Source organism: Amblyomma maculatum, unplaced genomic scaffold (assembly GCF_055883805.1).
Source record: "Amblyomma maculatum isolate TAMU_Amacu unplaced genomic scaffold, ASM5588380v1 scaffold_13, whole genome shotgun sequence".
Classification (NCBI taxonomy): Eukaryota; Metazoa; Arthropoda; class Arachnida; order Ixodida; family Ixodidae; genus Amblyomma; species Amblyomma maculatum.
This window is the reverse complement of record NW_028146738.1, coordinates 21,986,909-22,003,113: the sequence shown is the minus strand read 5'-3', so window position 1 is coordinate 22,003,113 and position 16,205 is coordinate 21,986,909. Positions and strand designations below refer to the sequence as shown.

The following is a 16,205-nucleotide window of genomic DNA, read 5'->3' as shown; positions in this document are numbered from 1 at the left end:
AGCAAGGAGATAAGGGCGAGGAGCATGGACGTCGCCACCTTTTGGCATTCTGCTAGTGAGACGACTGTACAATTCTAGACACTATAACGACTGTAAATATTGTAAACGCAGGCACCACTACTGTTACCGTTTCACGATAAAGTTAGACTATAAACATTGCACAAAACGAAGAAAAAAAAAACGCACATAAGATGCACTATTGTATAGGATTCGCTACCGAAAATTTTGTAAAAAAAACCGCGTCTTTACATCAGAAAAAACGGTATACCCACTGCAGGGCGAAGGCTTCTCTCATATTTCTCTAATTAACCCAGTTCTGTTTTAGCTACATCCACTTGACCCCTGCGAACTTCTTAACCTCATCCGCCCACCTAACTCTCTGCCGCCTCCTGCTATGCTTTCCTTCCCTTGGAATCCAGTTTGTTACCCTACGCGATCATCGGTTATCCTCTCTTCGCACTACATGTCCTGCCCATGCCGATTTCTTCTTCTTGACTTCCACAAGAATGTCAGTAACTTGAGTTATTTCTCTGACCCACTCAGCACGCTTCCTATCTTTTAATGTTACCCCTACCATTTTTCGTCCCATAGCCCTCTGGGTTGTCCTCAACGTGAGTAGAACTCTCTTGGTTAGCCTCCACGTTTCAGCCCCATAGGTGAGTACAGGCAAGATACAACTGTTGTATACCTTCCTCTTGAGCGATACCGGTAAGCTGCTAGTTACAATCTGTGAGTGCTTGCCAAATGCACTCCATCCCAATCTTATTCTTCTTGTTAATTTCTTTTCATGGTCCAGATCTGCGGTTACTACCTGTCCTAAGTAGACATATTCGCCTACTACTTCCAGTATTTCGCTACCTAATGTAAACTGCTGTTCCTTCCCGAGGCTGTTGAACATTACCTTAGTCTTCTGCATATTGATTTTCAAGCCTACCTTTCTACTTTTTCTGTCTAGGTCATCAATCATTATTTGCAGTTCATCCCCCGAGTTGCTTAGCAAGGCAATGTCATCAGCAAATCGCAGATTACTGAGGTATTCTCCATCTACACTTATCCCTAACTGCTCCAAGTCTCTGAATACTTCCTCTAAGCAAGCTGTGAATAGTACTGGGGAGATCGTGTCTCCTGGCCTAACACCTTTTTTTATGGAAATTTTTACTTTCTTTATGCAGAACTATGGTTGCTGTGCAGCCACTATATATATCTTCCAGCACTTTCACGTACGGCTCGTCTACCTCCTGATTTCGCAATGCCTGCATCACCGCCGAGGTTTCTACTGAGTCAAATGCTTTTTCATAATCAATGAATGCTATGTATAAGGGCTGGTTATATTCGGAGCATTTTTCTATCACCTGATTGATGGTATGGATATGATCGTTAGTAGAGTACCGTTTCCGAAACCCTGCTTGATCCTTTTCTTGATTGCAGTCTTAGGTTGTCCTGATTCTATTAGCGATTACCTTAGTAAGTACCTTATACGTAACAGGCAGTAAGCTGATTGGTCTGTAATTGTTAAGGTCCTTAGCGTCTCCTTTCTTATGAATAAGGATAACGTTTGCATTCTTCCATGGTTCCGGTACCGTCGATGACACCAGGCACTGCATATACAGGGTGGCAAGTTCTTCTAGCACGATATACCCCCCATCCTTCAACAAATCTGTAGTTATCTGATCCTCTCCAGCTGATTTCCCCCTTTTCATAGTTTCTAATGCTTTCTTGACCTCGACCTTCGTAACTGGTGGAACGTCTGACTGTTTTTCCCTACCGCCAATCTCATTACGATCCTGACTACTTTGGCTACTATAGAGATCTGTATACAACTTCTCGGCTACTTTGACTATCTTGTCCATATTTGTGATGACGTTGTCCGCCTTGTCCCTTAGAGCATACATCTGGTTTTTGCCTATGCCCAACTCCTTCTTTACCGCTTTAAGGCTTCCCCCATTCTTTACAGCATGCTCAATTTTCTCTATGTTATACTTCCTTATATCGGCCACCTTGCGCTTATTGATTAGCTTTGATATCTCGGCCAATTCTATCTGGTCTATTGGATTGGAAGCTTTCATACTCTGGCATTTCTTAATCAAATCTTTTGTCTCCTTAGACAGCTTACCGGTATCCTCTCTAACTATCCTACCGCCTACTTCTACAGCGGACTCAGTAATCATGTCTCTGAAATTATTGCTCATTGCTTCTAGGGTAATGTCGCCATGCTCAATTAGAGCTGAATATCTATTCTGTAGCGAGATTCTGAACTCTTCTGCCCTACCCCTTCACCGCTAATTCGTTGATGGATTTCTTTCTTACTAATCTGTTGCGTCCCTTCTTCAGATTTAGGCTAATTCGGGACCTCACAATACTGTGGTCACTGCATTGCACTTTCCTGATTACCTCTACATCTTGCATAATGGCAGGGGGTTGAACACAGTATGAAGTCAATTTCATTTTTATACCGGTTTCCATTGGGCGAACAGGAGCACTTTTAGCTGCACTAAAAGAGCTCTCGTGAGTTTTGGCGCCTACCAGTGGTCGAACAGGAGCAGTAGCGTTGTGTTCTATTGGCAGAGGAGGCTCGCTTTTGTGGTCCCGAGAGCAGCCGAGAGCAGTCCCCGGTACTCCGGCACTGGCGACGGAGTACCGGGAGAACGGATTAAGTCACATGACCTTTTTGACGTCGCTTCTGATTATTCGCCCGGAGCCCGGGCAGGACGGTCGAGAAAAATGGCGGAAGACAGCAGGGGTTGGCGTTTGGCCGGCGGATATGGGCAACGCGAGCGCGGTAAAAGTTTGATCACATGATGCCTGATGTCACGTGCTCCCCCTCGCTATGCTGCTCTCTGAGCAGCGCGAATGTTCCGTTGGGGGAGATGAGCACGCGCGTCCCCAGTGCTCTCGTGCGCTGCTCTGGCTGCTTGTTGCTCTTGCTCCTGTTCGCCCAATGGAAACCGGTATTAGTCTCCCCATTACGACTTCCATGTCCACTTCCGGTTCTTCCGTTTGCTGAAGAAGGTATTCATGATTCTTAACTTATTATGCTCTGCAAGCTCAACTAGTAACTCCCCCCTGCTATTCCTAGAACCAATGCCATTGTCACCTACTGCCTGGTCTCCTGCCTGCTTTTTCCCTACCTTGGCATTGAAGTCGCCCATTAGTACAGTATACTGCGTCTTTACTTTTTGCATTGCCGATTCTACATCTTCGTAGAAGCTTTCAACTGCCTGGTCATCATAACTACATATAGGTGCATAGGCCTGTACAACATTCAGTTTATACCACTTATTAAGCCTAATTATGATGCCTGCCACCCTCTCATTATTACTGTGACATATATGCCCTGCGTCGCTGGACGTTGCAGAAGACAACGATCAGTAACAGTGATACAGAAGAAGATAAAGTGGTAGGAACGGTTAATGATAGAAGAAGGTTGACGCTGCTGTGCTTCTGTATTTTGTGCGCTACGTCATCTTGGACTAACCTTCATGTACTAACCTTGCCACGTATCAATACTACAGAATTCATCTATATTGCCCGCTATATACTTATTGACAAGGAAACCTACTCTTAGTTCTCGCCTCTCCGGTAAACCTCGATAACACAGTGCATGCCCATCCTTCAGTACAGTATATGCCTCATTCGGTCTCCTAGCCTCACTAAGCCCTATGACATTCCATTTCATACCCTCTAGTTCCTCTAACAGCACTGCTAAGCTAGCTTCATTAGCTATGGTTCTAGCGTTAAACGTTGCCAGGGTCAGTTTCCAATGGCGGCCTGTCCAGCGGAGCGGTGGAGGTGACTAAAGATCCCTGTGTGCACAGATAAATCCATTTAAGCAGCCAAAAGCTGGATTTGCGCAGTGGCTGCCACCTATCTGGGATCGCAATGTGGACAACAGCCACTATGACCTTTGAGGCAGTTCCTACCACCACAGCAACATCGGCACAACCACTCGTCCTCACAAAAATCCGCCACCCTCCCATCTTTAATGGCGAAGACGACAGATGTTGACGATTGGCTGGATGAATACGAGCGCTGCAGCAGAAACAACCACTGGGACGCGACCATTATGCTGGCGAATCTCATTTTCTATCTGGCGGGAACCACTCGCACGTGGTTCCAAAATCACGAGCATGAGCTGGTGACTTGGAAAATTTGCAAGCAAAAACTTCACGACTTGTTCGGGAAGCCCATCGGACGGGCTCTTGCAGCCAAAACCGAACTTTCGTCTCGCGCTCAATCCACCACGGAGTCCTACCTTGCCTACATTCAAGACATGGTCGCGTTGTGTCGCAAGGCGAACAGCTCCATGCTGGAAAGTGAAAAGGTAGGGCACATCCTCAAGGGCATCGCAGATGACGCGTTCAACGTCCTCTTCTGCATGGATTGCTCTACCGTCGAGTCGGTGCTTCAAGTCTGCCGAAGATTCGAGCAGGCTAAACAATGACGCCTGGTACATCGCTTTGAGCGCCTTCAGAACACGGCTGCTACATCATCCAGCGATGATCTGGCTCCTCTGCAACAGTCTTCTCATTCCACAACCATGACTCGGATTGTCAGGTGAGAACTCGAGGCTTTAGCTCCTGCACCACTCCCATCTCCACTGCCCGACACCGTGGCCATGATACAGGCTGTTGTCCGCCAGGAACTTGCTAACGTCGTTCTTTCCTCCAACCCCGTACCGCCCTCGTCACCATCGCATCCTGTTCCTGTAGTGGCTGCAGCAACCAATAGCCAAGCTTCCCCACGTCGCTATGTTAGTCGCAATCCTGCAGAGTGGCGCACCTCAGATGACAGGCCAATCTGTTTTATTTGCTGTCTAGCCGGCCACACTTGCATTATTGCCGCAGTCGTACCCTCCCCACCCCTCGTTCTTATTACAACGCTGACCGTCGGTACTACTACGGACCTTGACGCTTCCCTGCCCAACCTGAAGAGCTCCGCCCCGCATATGATGGACCTGGACACTTCCCTCCTCACCCAGCTGAACCTCACATCGAAGCCGTCCCAAGTGTACGTCACTCCAGCCGATCTCCAACTCCACGGCCTCGTCGATCCCGTTCACCGATGCCTCGTCGCAGCCCCTCCCCATCATATGCCGGCACCTACTCGGGAAACTAGCGAGTGCAGTGCCCGGGAGTGACGCTGCATTATCGACCTGGACTGTCAACTCGAAACTGACCCTCGCACCCAGACGTAACCTCACTGACATTCTTGAGGACGGAGTCTCAGTTTCTGCCCTCATTGACACTGGCGCCCACATTTCCGTCCTCAGTTCCTCGCTCTGTCAACACGCCTCAACAAAGTCCTCACACTCGCTTCCTCATCTACCGTTCGTGTTGCTGATGGCAACACAGCTACTGTGATTGGTATGTGTACTGCGAGAATTACCATTGCCGACCGCCACATCCTTGTGCTATTTACAGTCCTCACGAGTTGCCCTCATGACGTTGTATTAGGACTCGATTTTTTAACTGCACATTCCGCGCTCATTGACTGTTCTTCTGGACTGCTTCATCTAGACCTGCCACTCTGTACTGACAAACAGGCCTCTGATACTTCAACGCTCCGTCTCCGCTCCTCTACATTTACTCGCCTGCCACCAGAAGTTGCAGTATATGTGCTCATGTCGCCTTTCCCCTCTGTTCCTGATGGCGACTACGTTGTTTGCCCCATAACCGACGTGACACTGCAGCGTAGAATTGCTCTCCCTCATAACATCGTGCATGTAGAAAATAACAACGTTTATATTCCAGTCTTGAACTTCGGCCTTTTTGTGCACATTCTTCCTGAAGGCGCTACTCTCGCCGAACTGAACCCACTGTCTGACGTCACGGTGGCCGCTCTTTTACCTGACCCTACTACTAAAGTGTAGACACGACCTGCACCGTCCCCACCTCCGAGGCCCGCATGTCGGGAATGGTTGCACCTAACTTGCGCCCTGACCGTGCTACAGCACTCACAAGCCTTCTGACTTTGTACAGCGATATTTTAGATTCTGGTGACCGCCCCTTAGGACAAATGTCCCTCGTTACACATCGCAACGATACCGGAGACGCCAGCCCAATTCACAGAAGACCTTATCGAGCAGTCCCTGGGCGCTGCCTGTCATGCTTGTTAAAAAGAAGGACAATACCTGGAGGTTCTGCGTTGATTACCGACACCTCAATAAAATTACAAAGAAGGACGTTTACCTGCTCCCCAGGATAGATGATGCCCTGGACTGCTTGCATGGTGCCAGCTATTTCTCGTCCATTGATCTTCGTTCCGGTTATTGGCAGATCGCAGTCGATGATGGGGACCGAGAGAAGATCGCCTTCGTCACTCCCGATGGCCTGTATCAGTTCAAGGTGATGCCATTCGGCTTGTGTAATGCACCCGCAACATTCGAGAGCATAATGGACTCTCTCCTGCGTGGCTTGAAATGGACGACGTGCTTGTGCTATCTCGATGACGTCATTGTATTTTCTTCTACATTCGAGAGCCATCTCCATCGCCTTGATGCCATTCTTGGCGTCTTCCGAAGAGCTGGCCTTCAGCTGAACTCGAAGAAGTGTAGCTTCGGCCGACGTGAACTCAACGTGCTCGGTCACGTGGTCAACGCCTGTGGAGTTCAATCCGATCCAGACAAAATACGCGCTGTAAGTGCATTTCCCACACCTCATTGTACCAGTGACGTGCGTAGTTTTCTTGGGCTTTGCTCCTATTTTCGGCGGCTTGTACCCAACCTTGCGGAGACAGCTCGTCTACTCACCGTTCTATTGAAGAATTTTGCTGGGGCAAAGAACAATCCTAAGCCTTTTCTGCACTCATTGCAGCCCTCACCAACCCGCCTGTCCTGACACACTTCAATCCATTGGCACCAACGAGGGTACGCACTGACGCCAGTGGTCATGGTATTAGTGGCCTGCTCGCCCAACAGTAGATGGGTCGCACTCGCGTCATTGCTTATGCCAGTCGCCTCCTTTCTGTGGCTGAACGAAATTACTCGATCACAGAACGTGAGTGCTTAGCCCTCGTGTGGGCCATTACAAAGTTTCGCCCTTACTTGTTTGGCCGCCCATTCTCCGTCATCACCAACCACCATGCCTTATGCTGGCTTTCTACGCTGAAGGACCCTACTGGTTGCCTGGAGTGTTGGGCCCGCCGCCTTCAGGAATACACTTTTTCTGTCATCCACAAGGCTGACCGGCTGCACGCTGACGCCGACTGCCTGTCCCGCAACCCAGTAGATCCATCACCAGCGAGCGAGTGTGACGATAAAACATGCGTGTTGGCCATCTCTGACCTTTCAACATTCACCAGGAGCAGCGCTTAGATCCCAAGCTTTGCAGCATTATCAATCACCTCAACACTGATCACCTTGATGCCACCCTTGCTTTGTTTGTGCTCCACAACGACCAGATGGCGCTGAGCTTCTGCTCGTAGTCCCCGAACACCTGCATACCACCGTTCTTCGGCAGCTGCACGACGCGCCCACAGCGGGCCATCTTGGCGTATCTCGTACGTATGACAGCGTCCGCCGCCGCTTCTTTTGGCCAGGCCTCTATCGCTCTGTTCGTCGTTACGTGGCTTCTTGTGACCAATGTCAGCGACGGAAAAAGCCCTCGGTTATGCCTGCTGAATCCCTGCAGCCGATCGACATCCCAGTAGACCTGTTTTCCTGAGTTGGCCTTGATCTCCTCGGGCCTTTCCCACTTTCTGCGTCGGGGGAATAAATGGATTGCAGTGGCAACAGATTATACTCCGCGCTACACTGTCATCCGAGCGATACCCACCAGCTGTGCAACTGATGTGGCTGCGTTTCTTCTCCACGACGTCATCCTGCTCCATGGTGCTCCATGCCAGCTGCTCACTGACCGTGACCGTTGCTTTCTTGCTGGAGTAGCAGACGAAATTCTTCAGTACTGCTCCATTAAGCACTAGTTTACCACCGCTTACCATCCACAAACAAATGGCCTCACCGAACGCCTCAACTGCACGCTCACAGACATGCTGTCAATGTATGTCTCGGATAATCACCGCGACTGGGATATTACTTTGCCGTTTGTAACGTTCGCATACAATTCCTCCCGTCACGACACAATGAGCTACTCACCCTTTTATCTTCTATACAGCCACAACCCTCCCCTTCCGTTTGACAGCGTACTGCCTCCCACTGCTAATGCCAGTTCCTACGTTCGTGACGCCATCTCCCGAGCTGGCGCCGCCCTTGTTATTGCTCGCTGCCGACTGGCTTCCTCCCGAAATTCTCAAAAACGGCGCGATGATTCTAGCCACCGGGATGTCCACTACTCTCCGGGCTCTCTCGTCTTGCTCTAGACTCCCGCTCGTAAGGTTGTGCTGTGTGAGAGGCTTTTGCCATGCTACGCAGGACCCTACCGTGTTTTACGGCCAGTCACTCCTGTGACATACGAGATCGCCCCTGTATATCCGCCGCAACAGTCCTCTATGCCACGCACCGAGATTGTTCATGTCGCCCGAATGAAGCCGTACTACCCCTACAGTAGTTCGTCCTAGTGTGCACCGGGACTGTGCTTTTTGTGGGGGTGTAATGTGACATATATGCCCCACGTCGCTGGACGTTGAAGAAGACAACGATCAGTAACAGTGATACAGAAAAAGATAAAGTGGTAGCAATGGTTAATGCTAGAAGAAGGTTGACGCTACCGTGCTTCTGTGTTTTGTGTGCTACGTCATTTTGGACTAACGTTCGTGGACAAACCTTGCCACGTATCAATACTATAGAATTCATCTATATTACCCGCTATATACTTGTTGACAAGGAAACCTACTCCTAGTTCTCGCCTTTTCGGTAAACCTCGATAACACAGTGCATGCCCATCCTTCAGTACAGTATATGCCTCATTCGGCCTCCTAGCCTCACTAAGCCCTATGACATCCCATTTCATACCCTCTAGTTCCTCTAACAGCACTGCTAAGCTAGCTTCATTAGCTATGGTTCTAGCGTTAAACGTTGCCAGGGTCAGTTTCCAATGGTGGCCTGTCCAGCGGAGCCAGGAATTCTTAGCACCTCCTGCTGCGTCACAGGTCTGACCGCCGCCGTGGTCAGTTGTTCCGCAACCGATGGTGACTGAGGGCCAGGGTTTTATGGAACTAATCATGAGAGGTTGCGGCCAATTACTGCACCAGGGAGGCCAACTCCTGTTCTGATGAGGGAGTGCATTGCCGGAGGTGTTCACCGGCACCAGGTTGCACCTCAAACCTGTTTATGCAATTCCATCGACACGCGGATTTTCTTTTTTCCCGTGGAGAATTGTGCGGCACTAGGATTTGAGCCCCGGTCCTCTTGCATGCGAGGCGGATGTTCTGCCGCTACGCCACCACTGCACTCTGCAGATACTGCAATTGGCGTGCAATTTGAAAGTATCAAAGACTAAAATAGTTAAGTCACTCAATTAGGGTGACATCAAGGATGTGACGTCACCCATCTGCCGTCAGCTTTGAGGACCAAACAGGAACGAGTGCGCTCTAACGCTGCCGGGCGGCGCTTTTTGTCTTCCACGAGTGACAGATGCTGCGCCTTTCCTTTCCTGTAAACAAATTATAGAATGCCGGTGAACTTAGACGCACTCGACATGGAAGCCAAGGAGAGTTTAGCTGCTGGCGAACGGCGCAAAAGACTGAAGAAATTAACTTCTGATTCCGAGGTAATCACTGCTTTTCGCTACGTATATCCAGGCATAGCAGAGCTAAGCCATCATTTTTTTTTTGTTTTTGCCAGGATAACAAAAGGCATAGCTCTTGATGGTTCACTAAAAAGCTACAAATTGTTTTGAGATTGAAGAAGGCAGAGGGCAAACTCTGGAGTATTTGGAATGGAGTGAACCTTTTTATAAAATAAACAGTGAGGGTGGTTGCCACATGTTACACCTAGAAAGCAGTGCTTACATGAGGAAGCAGAGTTAGGGATATAGCAGTATGCCAGTAGCCATTTTGATTAAGCAGTCATTATATTAGTACACATTCAGCTGCGCAAAAGATGAAAGCTACAGAACATGCAAGAAAGATGAAACAGTAATTATCAAACCATACCACTTAAATATTCATTTTACTATGAAATGCAATGACTACGATATCCATACAAGTGTTGATAGGTGCACTAAGCAATAACAATGCTGTTGTAGATTTCAGAATTATGCTTGCAGGATTGCTTGTTCATATGTTGATTTTCTTGCATGAGGATGTCATCAGCATCTGATCAACAAAGCAGGCGATCACATGCAAATTAGGAGAGAGGGTGTTTTGCAAGTGGTTTTCAGAAGAATGGTCTTTCTTTACTTAAAAGAGTTAAAAGCAGAAAGAACAGTTTTTCTTCTTCATGGGGATGGAAGCCCATAATATGAACAGTTGTAAGGTAGAAGAGGAACTTTCAAAGTGGTCATATGTGCCTGATAGAAAAGCCACGAGCAGGTAGACCCTCAATCATCTTGCCATGCTGGAGAAAGTGGAGGCCATTAACCTCGACAACAGAAGATCGACCTTGGAAAGAGTGATGGCGGAGACTGGACTAAGTAATGGAACTGCGTTGAGGATTATCCATGAGGAACTACACATGAATAAGGTGTCTGCAAGCTGGGTACCTCGCTTGTTGACACCTCTTCAAAAGCAAACTCGCCACGACTTTGACTTTGTTGGAGCGGAACGAAGATCATTTTTTTTTGCTCGTCTCGTCACTCTGGACGAGCGATGGGTATACCTCTACGATCTGGAGACCAAAGAAATGAGCAAGGAGTGCAGACGTCCATCTTCCCCTCCTCCCAAGAAAGTGAAGGTCCAGAAACCTGCCGGCAAGGTAATGCCGTCCTTTTTTGGGATAGCCGCGAGGTAATCTTAACCGATTACCTTTCGAAGGGAGAAACTTTCAACAGCGATCACTACTGCAACCTTGTGGAGAAAATGTGTGCTGCATGGGGGGGGGGGGGGACGTTGTAGCATGATCATAAATGCGTCGCGTCTCCTGGCCGACAATGCACCCGTCCATATGGCCGAGACGCCTGTTGTTGCTACCTGCCAGTTAGGCTATGAGCCTTTGCAGCATCTACCTTATTCTCCTAATTTTGCGCCAAGTGACTTCTTCCTTTTTCCCGAGATGAAGAAACCACTTCTTGGTCAAAGAATTGATGACAGAGAGGATGTCATTTTCGAAGTGGAACAGTGGTTTTCGAGCAAAGCGGAGGACTTCTACAAGGAGGGCTTGAAACAGGTGAAGAAACGCTGCAAAAATGCGTTACTCTGCAAGTAGACTATGTTATAGTGTTCTAGAATTGAGAAGTGTGCAGTCTTTAGCGCACGGCAATGGAAGCGAGGTAGTCGCTGGGGCGATAAAAAGCGTAGGGTGGCGCTGTCAGTTGCAGAAGCGCATCAGAAGAGCGTGCACCACAGAGGAAGGGTTCGGCGCATCTGCTTCTGCGGTTCATGTCCTGTGTTGGTTCTGTTGCATCGTCTGGCTTCTCTTTCGTACTATGGTGCATTATTGTTGATTGGTCAAGCAGGAAAACGTGTCTGCAGAAAGCGTGAACACAGTTCCAGTCCGTCTCGTTAGGCTTTCACCTCCCCACACACCCTCCAAACTGAACGCCTTCTGTTTTTTTTTCTTTTTTTTTTTTTTATTCCTCACTGTGTGCACTGTGTGCACTTTCTGCTTTCTTCCCCTTTCGAGCCCTTCCTTTCTCGAGATGATGCATTATCTCTGCACGGTGGGGGAATGGGTATCGCGTTAGCCTTACAAGCGAGGAAACCACCAAGTCTCCTCTTCTTTTAAGTGTGGTTGATGAGCTTGACGGCTTGGTTGACGAGGAAAAGCTCGAGGACGTCGAAGCTACTTTGTATGCCCTTCCTTCAGATGATCATAAATGTCACTAGACACAGTTCTAGCCGTCTCATAGTTTATATTGCAGTGTATGTGGCTCAAGAGTTCAATCACAAATCAGTACTTGTTCAGCTCATTTAGGGCAAATCGTGCGCGGCAAAAAACAAAGAAAATAAATTCATCTCAAACTTCGACCACGGAGGTATTCTTTTACTGTCTGCGGAGCTTAGCTCGTAAACACGCTGGAAGAGTCAGGATTTTTGTTCAGTTCAAGGAAAAATTAATGCAAATAGTATGCGTGAATTCGCGATGTTTTTGCAAAGTGCAGAGGCTTCCAAGCTTGAATGTCCTACCTATAACAGAGAAATGACGAGTTGCATAGTGAAGTTCTGTGTCCTCATGCGATCCGTTTTTATGTGAAGTCACACCGTGTGTCAGCCAACTTCAAAGTTCTGCACCCGCAGGCGCCAAAATGGTAGGTGCTTGTCATTTAATGCCCCTTGCATTGCCATATACAGCAGTGTTGTCCCCCGCCTGGTTCAATATTCTCAGAATCTGGAGCGCATTGGACGCTGCTCTAAAGCAGAGCAGATAAAGCACCTGAGGCTGAGGAGATGCAAATAATCGTGTTTGAGGTCTCTATCTAATGAATCTGACTGTTTAGTAAAGCTGTGATTTGGGCGAGTTGGTATGCATTCATTCCTGTTCACCAGTATGAACCTGCCTGTGTCTTATGTGTTCTCAAATTTAGCGGCTTTAAATCATGTTCTCGCTGTAGTTCAGTGACATTTTCATATATTTCCGTAGTGTTCTTTTTTTTTTTTTTTTTGGTACCATATACTGGAAATATTTATTTATATTCACTTAAGTCGCGAGTTGTTCATCCTGCTGGTTTTTGACGTTCGCTGTGATGTTTCACGCACCTATATGAGCTCTCGCTTATCTATTTCGTTCTGTATACAGCTTCCTGTTCATATGTATCCACCCATATTCAAATAAAGTATTCAACAGCCCCTGGCATAAAATTTGTCTCCAAGCAATCTTCGCATACTCTATTTATATGTGGGGCAAACAAAGTATGCTAGCCTATCCTAAAACAACTTCCACTGCGTTTTCAGTGCGAGCGAGCTTCGATGGAGGACTTCAGTCTAGCCTGCATAAACCGGCTCATCCGATAATAACAATTTGTGATCATAAAAATATGTTAGGGATTCGTCACTGGACCTCTGTTAACGTTAGAGAAATAAAGTACCCAACACGTTCAGGAAATTTCTCACTGTTGCTTGTCAGTTAACCGGCAATCTGTATCTTACATTGGCTGCATGTGTCTTGTCACTTATACATATTTTCCCCAACGACAGCCACTTTTATAGGGAACTAGTTCCTTTACTCATGCACAGAATCATATTGAATACATTTATTCAATACATATTTTCCCCAACGACAGCCACTTTTATAGGGAACTAGTTCCTTTACTCATGCACAGAATCATATTGAATACATTTATTCAAGCATGTGGGAGCTAAAGAAAGACAATTTTTTGTAGTGCGCCTTCGGGGTTCGAAGAACTAGCGGTGACGAAGGCGGTTCACCCAGCTGTCTGCTCAGCGCTCATTGCACTCCTCTTACACGCAGCACCCTCTCATGCTGCCCGGAGTGGTCATCGCTAAAACGACCAATTCTGGAACACTATAACTATGTGGAGAAGAAATAACTGTGACCACTGCAAATGAGCAACCCAAGTGCAGGTAGCGCTAAGTAGAACACTGCTACAAACAGCTAAATCAACTAATCGAAACGAGCAGGCACTGGCCAAGCCCACCAGGCACCACGCAGAGTTTGGTTGGACGGCTGAGAGGCGGCAGCGTCTGTGCGAGTTCAAAGCAGCAAGATTTCAACAAGTGAGCTGCAAACATCATTAAGCTCCTATCAACTGAATCCTTTCACAGTTAGCTGCAGCAATCTTTCCTTCCTAACCCCCCCATTTCATGGTGATAATTAAACTTTTGGAAAAGCTCACTTAAACTAAAGACAACATCATACCTCTCCAAACAGTAGAGAGTTGCAACATATAACTAACTATGAATGATGCATGCACGCACGCACACACGTGCACGCATGCGGACACACACACACACACACACACACACACACACACACACACACACACACACACACACACACACACACACACACACACACACACACACACACACACACACACACACACACACACACACACACACACACAAACATGTACTGTCTGTGACACTATTTTTTGTGCTCTCAACATGCTATCAACGTCATCTATGATGACGCCATATAAACCCTCAAATCCCCAAAATGCAAGTTTCAGGTTGCTTATATATTAACAGGAGCCATCTGTCCAGCTTGGCCTGGCTGTATAATAGCTCAGCTAACACAAATAGCAGCTATTAAGTCATGACAAGAATAACAAACTTGTTATTACACACACTAGCTGTTCATGCAAGTGCTAATGGTAAGAAACGCGCGAATACTCGAGTAACCGAATATGAATCGAATACCTAGTATTCGGAAGTACGAATATTCAATACATTTGGTGACAGGCTCGGCGCAGGTGTGGGGAAGATGAGATACAGTAAAATTCTGTTAATTTGAGCCCCGTTAATTTGGATAACTTGAACAACAAGTGCAGTACCGTTCGATGTCCACGTGAGTCTGTGGTGTCAGATGCTCATTAATTCAGGCGGGAGGGGGAGTGGGGACGTCGGGGTGCGGCTCGCGAAAGTCGTCCAAATAGACCTACCCAAACATGAATTGCTTAGAACAGTGGTATCCGCGCGCCTGAGGCTTGCACTCTGTAGCAGGAGAGATGACTGTCTGGAATCCCCAATAACCGAAATATAGTGCTGCAGCATAGTTTCTCTTCACACCATCCCGCCAAATCAGCCAGTCGCGCCGTTTTGGCCTCTGATTTGCGAGTCATTGACCTTTTAGTTCTATTTTGGGAGGGAATTATGCCCACTTACACATATTTCCCTCTCACATCCACGTGCTTCCTCTGTGCTTCAAGTACGCTGACCCATCACATTTTGAGGTGCTTCATGCACGGGCTTACTGCACAGTCTGTGCGGTGAAGCCATCCTCAAAATGTGATGGGGTCATTTGAAAGAGGTGCCACTGCTAGTGCGTCGCACTGCGGGAAAGGGCGCGGAGGAACTGACGATTCTGGATGACTTTCAGTGTGTGCACAGCAAAGCACTTGACAAAATTGTGAAATACTGTTGTTGCTTCTTAATTTTCATCTCAAATGTGTAGACATTCATATTCGAAGTGTTAGACAAAATTACTGTAGTGCAAACGGTATGCTGCAGCTTTTAAGGACACTCGATAAATTGAATGTGTGGGGCCCTGCACCACGTATCCGTATGCCCGTGCGTGCCGCGCATTCAAAGGCCGCGCCACTATCCCAATGCTCCCTGCGTGGTGCCTGTTTCCCTCTCCCCGCTCGTTCGGGGATAACCGGTCCCGCGCGAGGGGGCTATAAAAGAAGGCATGCGCCGCCGTCTCCCCCTTCTTGGTCCCTGGCTCTTCGTTCCGGCTTCGCTCCTGGCTCTCTCCACGGAAACGACCCGCGCCACCCGGACGACGACCCCGGACAGCCTCGACGACGCCCGCGCTTACGTGAGATAAAAGATGTTTGTTATACGGCCCACTGTGTGTTTGTCGTACGCATCCCTCGGGCAGAGGAATCGCCCACAACTGGCGCCCAACGTGGGGCCGAATTAGCACCCATGTGGACGATTTTTCTGCCAACGTGGCAGCGCACGGCAACACGACGGGCCGGTCCTTTGTATGTTAGGCGCGACGCCATTTTGAGTTTAGGGCTATCGTGTGTGCAGATGACACGGAGTGTAGTATAGTAGTGTTTGTACAGTGTTTTATTTTGTTTTGGGTTATGTGTGTCTCTGTTAGTGTCAGGCGGTTTGTGTTTTAATTTTTTTTGTGCATATGTTAGTTTTATGAAGTGTTTAGCCTTTGTGACTAGCCTCTTGATGCGGGCTAGGTGGTAGCCGTGCGCGTTTAGGCTCCAGGCCGGCCTTAGTTGTTGAGTGCAATGCCTCCTAGAAAAGACGTGCCAGATAGGGCGGCCGCTTCGGACGCCAGTGCGTCCGGAAGTGAGGTAAAGGACGCGGTAGAGTCTGCGCAGGTTACCGATGCGGCCGCCCTGATGAGGCAGATGAACGAAGTGTTGTCGGTGTTCACCCTTCAGCTCGGTTCGGTGGCTAGCGCCAACCAAGCCACAGCTGCGGCGGCAGTCTCGCGTCCGCGGATAAATGTAGAGGTTCCCTCCTTTTCCGGTTACACGGACGTGAAGTCAGTCCACGAGTTCTTG

General features: G+C 48.2%; 1 protein-coding gene across 1 annotated transcript in view; it reads right to left on the bottom strand.

Moving 5' to 3' along the window:
* Positions 1–16,205, bottom strand: part of LOC146172340 (sec1 family domain-containing protein 2-like) — a 55,444-nt gene that overhangs the window by 3,453 nt on the left and 35,786 nt on the right. The gene's annotated exons all lie outside the window — the stretch shown is intronic.